The sequence below is a fragment of the Carya illinoinensis genome, chromosome 16 (assembly GCF_018687715.1).
Source record: "Carya illinoinensis cultivar Pawnee chromosome 16, C.illinoinensisPawnee_v1, whole genome shotgun sequence".
Lineage (NCBI taxonomy): Eukaryota > Viridiplantae > Streptophyta > Magnoliopsida > Fagales > Juglandaceae > Carya > Carya illinoinensis.
In genome coordinates, this window is record NC_056767.1 from 10027139 (window position 1) to 10036774 (window position 9636).

Here is a 9636-nt window from a genome sequence, read left to right on the forward strand (position 1 = left end):
GCTTAAGTGACTTTTTGGCATTTGAGAATGGGTTTACTACTGGAGAATTAAACTGTCGCCGTAAATTTATTCAACATGGAGCTATTACCGCGATACCGGGTCGCTGCAATAAAGTTGGGCCAGGGGCGTCTACACTTAGCGCTGCAATAAGCGTCTGGGAGAGCTATTAAGGCGAAATCTCTAGCGCCGCAACAAACAGGGGTATTTAATTGAGATGATGCGACGGTCACCCTAGCTGCAGTAGATTTTCCCCAAATTTCTCCCTTGCTACGCCGACGATTCCATCTCGACGAGTAGCTGCACCGCCAGTCGTCAGGCCGTCGCCTTTGCTGCCGGAGTCGTCTCCGATACCTGGTAATCATATATTCTAAACCTTAATTTCTTCCGTCCAGCTGTTCGTCGTCTCTCTCTCTCTCTCTCTCTCTCTCTCTCGCTCTCTCTCGTTCAACCCTCTCTCTCCCTAGGCTGCCCCAGTACCTTGATTCGGCATGCTCCCCACCGTGTTGCCATAGCAGCCGGCCATCCTATTTTCAGCCAACGCAACTCTGGTAATTACCTCTAGGCCAAGAGAGATGGTTAATTATATAAATTAGTTAATTTAAAATCGTGGAATGTGAATGATAGCTTCAATAGATCGGTGCAACTTTCTTGCTTGACTCATTCAAAGTCTAATTTAGAAAGAGGAGATTAAAATGCACAAAGAAACAAACAACAACCCGGTTGAATTACTGCTCTAGTCTAAAAGCTTAATTGCCCTGTTTTTTATTTTAAATTTTAACTGGTTTGTCAATTACCCTTTCTTGTAATTAGCATTTGAAGCTTGCTTAAATTACAAGGTAATATAGGAATTATAGAAGCTCTCTTGAGTGGGTTTTATGAGTTAATATGAGTTAATAATTTGTTTAGTAAAAAACAGAGTACCCAACATTGGAATGCCAAAGTAATTGCTTTACTTTCACTCTTGTTCCTGATTTATTGAAGGAATAAATCACTGGAAAACACTTATGGGCTGGGGGTGCTGCTTTTCTTTGATAAATACTTGTGGGCCCGGGGTCGAGTACTCACTTTGATATGTTGTTGTTTTATTGGTTTTACAGTTTTCAGACTCTGTAAAGATGATATATATTAATGTGATTCTTTATACTCCAGAACCTGAAAATGTAAAAGGTTTGCTATTTATGTAAAATATTGGGTGGGTAACATCATCCTGTTTTTACAGGTGTTATCCTTCATGTGGCCTAAGTGGGAAAATGTATGAATTGTTTGCTGATCATCGCTTCCAGCAAGGTCAACCACAAATTTGTACCGGGGAATTTTCACTTCTTCCAGCAAGCTCTCACGCCATCATCGTAATGGCGTGAGAGCTCAAGGAACTATTGTTGTACTGGGGAGGCTTTATTGTATTTCCTAGTGTTGTAAACTGCTTGTACGATGAAAAAAGGGAAACCCTTTCATGTTGAATGCTTCAAATTAGTTAAATATGTATTCATGTAGGCAATGGTCTGATTCGAGTACTCCCCAAGATTTGAACTTGCTTATGGTTCATGAATTGAAAATATGGATTATGCAGGGATGTATTATTAAATTGCAGGATTTATCTCATTTTAATGTGGATATGCAAGTCATGTTATGTTTTTATTTTTAAGGTGAGATGGTGGCAGAGGTTGATCATGTACCCTCTATCTAGGTCCGTAATTTAAAGGCCATGATAAATGCATGTACCCAACCAGCCATACAGTACGCGTACAGAAAAATGCAACGATTTTTGGCATGATAATTACTACTGGTGATCATCTGAAGATACTATATATATAGTGATCTGCTATGCGTGATTTGAGCTCAGTTGATATAGTATTCCTTCAACTACTATGTGAGATAGTATTAAGTGGGATAGTCTTCGAAAAAAAAAATGTAACATACATGAGTAGTTGAAGAAATTGACTATATATGTTAATTAGTTGCAGTGATATTGCATATGTAATTGATGTCCAGATTATTTCTATAAATAGAGGCATTTAAATAATCAATTAAGTGGTGTTTTCAAGAAGAGAATAGTCATATATATCACCATGGCATATTTGAGGAAATATTGAAAGTGTTTATCTATTATTTTCATGGGTATAATCATTCTTTGAGGTGCACAACAAGTGACCTATAATCCACACCATCCAACACGCCTTTCTTGATCAACTACCATTATTAAATGTCCTATATATTCTACTAGAAGTTTATATTAACACTAATGATTTATCTGCATTTGTAATTTAATTGTATCATATATATAATGATATAGATATAGAATATTGATATATTTAGAAATGTAGAATAATTAGTATCATATATATAATTGTCCAGCCAATATATGATTTAATTTAATTGTATCATATATATAATTGTACGTATCACTTTTAGTTGCCGCTAGTATATAGAATAATGATATATTTAGAAATGTGCAGATATTGATAGTTCTTTAGAGCATCATTCAATAGATTAGCCTAAGCTTAAAGACACATTTGATAAATGTAAGATGAATGTTGAATGTTGACTATTCTATTCACATAAATTCCTATATTAGAATATCTATCAACCACAAAATATTTAATAGTAAAATAATATACGATGAATTTCACTTTGATTATATCATTCAAATCCTTATATTGGATTATCTATTTATTCATTATATAGTAATAAAACATCTATATTATATAGTATGCATAAATTTATAAAATGATAAATATCCATAATAAATTATACATGAGAAGCCTGACGGAGATATATGTACTACGTACGCTTAAAAATTATTATATTATTATATAATACTAATGATTATCATGATTGTCCAGCCAATATATTTCCAAAGCTCTATGGTTAAAAACTTGTTAGCAAATACACGTGTGATGATATAGATTATCCAAAATATTATTTGAATATAAAGTATGTACATTAATTATATGGAGATACTGAATAATAAATTTTCTTATATTCATACTATCTGATATATTTTACATACATCTCATATTGTGCATGTTATCATTCAGACGTGACTTCCCCACAGAACTTGTAAATACAGCTGCTCAACATCACTGCTACTTAGTACAGAAGCTGCTGGCCAGCAAATCATGGCTAACTGCGACTGATGGATGTCGATTTATCTCACCTACTACTAGGACTGAATCTACTAACTAGAGCCAGGGCAAAGCGCGGGAGATGAGCACAATAGCAAGCGGGAAAGCAAATTTTCATTACCTATACGAGGATCAGTATAGCTATCAAATCAGAGCATATTGGGTATATTTCCTCAAGTTTCTGCTGGGTGGAGCATTTCGGCTTGGTGGAGCATAAAGTTGGGTTGCAAAATTCTGCAAGGTTGTACCCTCCATTAATTCTACTTGTAGAGAGAGAGGAGGTACATCACCATTCTGTCCAGCCTCCGTGCTTCATTATCCAGGCTCTCTTGCTTTCCATCTTAGGAGTTGTTCTATTTAAGTTGCTTCATGCTTTATCGGGCTCTAGTTGAACATTTGAATTTTGTGCATTTCGAGTTGCAATTGCTTCAATCCTTTGGGTCTTTTTAGTGTCAACTACAAAACTGTTAGCTGAAGTAGTATACAGTTTAGTCATTATATATTTACTTGCTTCTCTTTTCTTGACTTCTCATGAGTACCATAGTGCCTTCGCAATGAGTCACAAGCAGAGAGGGAGAGGAGTGTTGCAGCCCTTTGGACGAAACCCACATCCAGAACCAGCAGGTTGGACTTTGAGAGACGAAGCTGAAGTGGACTCTGATGATTCCACTCAACCCCCAGATGAATTACATCCATCATTTTTGCATCCATCTACTACTCCTGCAGAGGTGAATACAGGAGTGAATACAACAGGCAATGGTAAGTATATTGGACATATTTATTAAGGGATTAATAAATAATACACAACAATATGAGAATAAGATACATGGTTTATTTATTTAACTGCTGACTGTTTGTGTTGCTGGTATAGTACCAAACACTAGTAAACGTGGAAGAGGTGTAGCCAAAGGTACAGAGTTTGAGAGGATGCGAAAGTATGGCAAGATACCACTTGAAATCAAAGATGGGAAGATAGGTCCATCATGTAACAATAGGACAGTATACACAACTCGAGTGACATGGATCATTAAACACTACGCAGAAATGAGGCATGTTAGCTGGAGTGTTGTCGATGCGAAGGAGAAAGAGGAGCTGTCTGAACATGTTCAAGTATGGCTCTGATATAGTGTTTTACTGTCATATGCTCTGCTTTTAGTAATAACTTTAGATAATTAGAATTTTCCAAAGAAATGGCAGCGAGGCACAATACAAGAATGTTGTATGTCTGGGTGAATCTGTAGTATGAACAGAGTTTTCCTGCTTATTATAACTTATATCTACAATCTGAACTTGAAAATGTTAATTGAAAATAAATGAAGCTTGCTTTTTTTGATAGGTAAAATAATGAAGCTTGTTGTATGAGTTAAAAAAGTTAATGGGTTATTTCAGTTTTTGGAAGATAGTTAGTGAAAAATATTGGTCTGCTGGTTTATGAGTTATTCAGACATTTGTGCAAATAGTCTCCTAAAAAGTAATATTGATGGGTTATTAACTCAATGAAATTGATAGGCTGATTTTGTCCTCGATTGGACAAAAAAAAATCATCAGCGGACTGTCACAAGTCAGCTATCCCGTGCATATAATGCATTTCATTACAAGCTACACCGAAAATACTTGAGTTATGCAACACATGCAGAGGCACTAGCCAATGGAGGTGGGTTGGTAGGGCAGCCAGTCTGGGAGTGGTTATGCAATCGGTGGGGGAGTGATTCATTCAAGGTAAGACACTATATATTCATCAAGAAATTCATGTCATTAACTAAATATGTGGCTGACTTGCGAAAATAACTTGATCGAATAGGAATTAGCATTAAATGAAAAGCTACACTAAAATACTTTGTGGCATGTACTTACAAATCATGTTTAATTGTAAGACAAAATATCCAAGTTATGATAATGAAAATGATGTATATATATCCTTTTTTATTTACCTTTTGTAGGGACATGGATAATGGTAAATATATCACTGCTACATGTTTGTTTATCTGATTTTGGCTCAAGGATATGAAAGTGTAATCATCCTCATGTGCAAGATAACTTCATAACTAGTACAAAAATGATTCCTTCATGCTAAGCAAGTAATAAGAACTGTATTGAACTCCTATGGACAGGCCCCTCCGTTGGTTTCTTATGGGAAAGATGGAAGCTAACATAGACTAGTGAGTTGTATGCAAGCTGTGCATAGTACTTCAAATCCTATTGTTCATGTTTGGCATGTGATCCATTATGTTTCTACAAATGTTATAAATTACTTTATAATATCCCGAAACAACATAACTATCCTATTGGCATGCATTCATAACAACTCAAGCAAACTGGAAATTTATGTTTTGTTGCAGAAAATGTCCAGTCAAAACAAAGAAAATAGGAGTAAACAAAAGGTCAACCATACAAGCAGAAGGACATCATTTGTTGTACTAATGGAGAGGAAGGTATTGCAATAATTTTAATATCCTATATGTTGTGGCTCAAAGATGTGGGTCAATATTTTGAATACTATATTAATTCCATAGTGTTTTTATGTTCAAGTAGAAAGACAAGAATTTGATTGATTTTTACAAAGATGTGCATTGGTCAAGCAAAAAGGGCAGATTTATCACACCAACCACAGAAGACAATTATGTGAGCATATTTTCAATTTAAGCAACTAGCTGCACTAGTATTATCACACCAGCTACACAAAACAGAATATATTTGCACATAAGTACTTGTGTAAGCTTATAAGTTAAGTTGTTAGTGAAATGATGGTAATGGTGGATCTGATTCATGCAACAGAATCAGATGGTTGAAAAGATGAATGCGAAAGAACCAGATGCTCGCACAGATGACGCTGCAGCAACCATATTTAGGGAGGTTTTGGGACATAGACCAGGATATTCCAGAGGGCTGGGCCATTCTGTGATGCCAGAATCTCCTAAAGTACCTGGAGTACCCAATGAGGAGTATGAACGGCTTGCCGAGGAAAATGAACAAAATAGAAAAAATTCAGAGTATTACCAAAATCGCCTGAAAGAGATTGAAACTGGTCTAATGGCTATGCAGGAGAATATGCGAGAATATGAAACACGTGTAAACATGAGAATGACAGATATGGAGACAGAATTAGAGTCTCAAAGAGATACTCATGCTGCAGTTCCTTAAGCATCTGCTGCAAGCTAGCAGTACCTACTATTTTTTTTTTTTTTTTGTCACACTTTTGCTAACCTATTTTGATGAAGTTGTGGTGGGGAGATATTGGTATAGTAGCATTACTTTTGTCTACCATTCTACTCTAGGGAATGTTGTTGGAGAGGATGAAGGAAGTTCATGGAGGTAATGTGGGAACTTGCACAGTTAAAATTTTTTTTTTCCTGAAAATGTTTTCTTGGTTACTTGGCTTTGTGAGTAGTTCATCCCAAAAGTATTACGTATTTTAAATGTTGTTAGTAAAAGGGACGGAAACAAGGGTATTTTATTAAATGAATGAAGTAGGAATAGTAAGAATAGGGATATCTCTATTTTAGTAATGGTTTGACAGCTCATGTATACCTTATTCACTGATGATATATATCTCAATATAATCAAAGTGAGCATATATGCTGTTTTAAGTTTCCAATTATTTCATAGAATAAGCATTGTGAGGATAACATGTTGTATAATCTAACTTTTATATAGAGAAGCAGCCCCTAATATTGACTGCATGCGGATAAATTACACTAGTAGGTAGGTAAATTGGCCAGCTTTGAAAGTATACCCTATTGCATGCAGATATTTAGTCGATCCAAGTATTTAATGCTTTCATTTACAGCTCTGCTTTAATGCAATATTGTCTAGACAAGTGTAACTAAATAATTCCCTTATGTGTGTGCTCTATTAAAATGGTTTGATATATTTAGCTTGAGCAAATTGTGTAAATTAAACCACACTTTAACTGAAATTACTGTGATTATACACAGGTTTTTTGTATAGGCAAGGCATGGAGACAGTTGGAATTTCAGTGAAGGTGGTAGAAAAGAGGTTGGTCATGGCCCTGCCAACATCAGGTAAATATAAACTCATATCAAAGAATTATCTCATCATCATAGTCCCTAATATGGATTAGGAAAAGGCCATTAATTAGCTACATCTATATAAATGACATGCAGATCCTTCATTTCCTTATACTCAACATAACTGAACCACAAATAAATCCCAGCTATCGACCAATTTCATCTATTCAATGAGCTAACTTTTGTTTAGACTATGTTGGGTTGAAGGAATAAAAATTACATTTCTTTAGATGTTTGGCCATTGCAAGAAAGGATGATGCATGGTTTGAGGATGACCATAACTTATTCTAGGTTGACGGTTATATGGAATTGGACACATGCAGGATTATATGGTCATCTTTTGTTTTATAAAAACATTAATTTTTTTTTTAATGCCCAAAGGATTAGATGGTCTGATTCCATGACATTGATGTGTTTTGTAACAGGTCAATTCACCTTCCAAGGGCAAAGCTTTTTTGGGATGTGCTAGCCAATACCCCAAACAACTTCTGAGTGTAAAAATTCATGTGGAGTATATGTACATGTAGATGTAGAGTTAGTAGGACTGTTGGCATATTGACATAGCAACTATGGATGCATTGTTTTAGTATTGCTAAAGTAAGTTATGAAATGTAAACCTTTGAAAGAGTATTTTCTAGCTGATAAGATGATCATCTCATCAGGTAGAAACTGCCCTCCAGTTTCTTTTATATATATATATATATAGCATACTCATGTCTATTGGCCAATTTCTTTTATAGCATGCTGGTATTATAAATGTGCTAGTTGGACATATTGATGATCAGGATTAATTTGCCATGTTTTAAAATCAGATGCAGCTTTTGGAAATCATTATTTCAATATATCCTTGCATTTGGTTCAATGAACAGGGTAAAATTGATCAGCTAGGATGTATTATATAGTGACAAGCATTGAAAATATGAGAATATAATATATATATCGATGTAGTACCCCGGTCATATATGTCTGTGTCATGATCATCATGAATGTTAAAGTAGTTACCATATCATCTCAGACCCAATATTAATTGGAGATAAAAGAACAACATACTCAAATTAACATACCTTGAATGTTTATGGTGCCAAGAAAAAAAAAAAAAAGTAATCCATCTAGCTAGAAATAATGCTCAAACACCAATACCTTGAATGTCATACGCAAAACAGAACGCAAGATTGAGAGTTTTTTGTACCATTTTTTCCACATTTTGTCATCACGTAATTTGGACTCTTTTCCTAATTTATGAAATTTCCTGAATTTTTAAACCCAAACTTGTGGAATTCATGCAAGCAATTAATAGCTATGGAACGTAATACTATTACCTGGTAAAATCCTAGTAAAAACCCAATTAATATAGAAAACCGTAGTAAAAGATCATACCTGGGAGCAATTAGAATCGGCGTTTGGGTCAAATGCCGTAAATTTGGTTTGTGTGCTTCCCAGCGTTTCTTCGGCGGCCGATTACACCGCAGCTAAAATTTTCCGACAGTTTTGTAAAGTGCCGAGATGAAGGTTCTCCAAAACGACGAACTGCAAATCGCAGGATGTAGTCCCTCTTCACGGCAAGGTGCAGATCGCAGGAGTTGTTCTCTCTTTGCGGCGAGAAGACCAGGTTGATGGAGAGTAATAACGGCGTCCAAGTTTATGGCTTTCTCGGCATGGAAATTGCCGGAGATGCAAGGCACCATGCGGCGGTTCCCTTATCGGCGAAAAACAGAGCACATGTCAGGGTAAAATCGCGGGGGTCTGTCTGCGATGAACAAAACGTGGATAAAGGGTATTCTCGACAGTTTGCTCATCTATTGTGGCAGTTTTATGGCGCGGTAAAAAGCATACCCGGTTGTAGTGATCTCAGATCAAAAACATGTGCCTCGTTAGTTATTCTTAGTTTATGGTACTTGGATCTCTAAGGTTGCATTTAGAATGAAAGAATTTGGATTTTGAATTTCAGATTTGGATTGGTATTTTAATTTAATCATAATTTCAACTTCAAGATCTTGAAACAATTAAAATCTCATTTGGCTTTAATGCATATCTACATTGAAATTTTAATATAGTCGGGATTTTGGACTATAAAAACTCAAATCCAAATCCTTGTAATGGAAGCCTCCATATCACTTGAGTAATACTAGATACAGTGTTGACACCTTTTGAAAATATAGAGACCCAATGTTAAAAAGCTAATTTTCTCATGTGAATATTATATTTATTAACTTTTTTTAAAGAGAGTGTGCAAACACTCTAAATCTGTATAAATCATTTCCTTAAGCACTCGAGGTTCCCAGGTGGAATAACCCCCATGAAATTGAGCTACCCAATCAGTGAAACTTCTCTTACTGAATAAACGTAGGAACAAACAGACAACAGTCACCGCACAGGAACTCACATAAAAGATGCAACAGGAAATCTTCATAGCCATGGAGCTTGCATTCTTTACTAACAAGTCCAAAACTAAGCATTAGAAGGGCAAGAAAAATAACATTAAG

General features: G+C 35.5%; 1 long non-coding RNA gene across 1 annotated transcript; it reads left to right on the top strand.

The window, feature by feature from the left end:
• Positions 1-271: 271 nt before the first annotated feature.
• Positions 272-1311, top strand: LOC122299210. The gene is made up of 3 exons (XR_006239623.1): positions 272-354; positions 465-548; positions 1220-1311. It is a non-coding gene; the product is annotated as an uncharacterized LOC122299210 (long non-coding RNA).
• The last annotated feature ends 8325 nt before the right edge of the window (positions 1312-9636 follow it).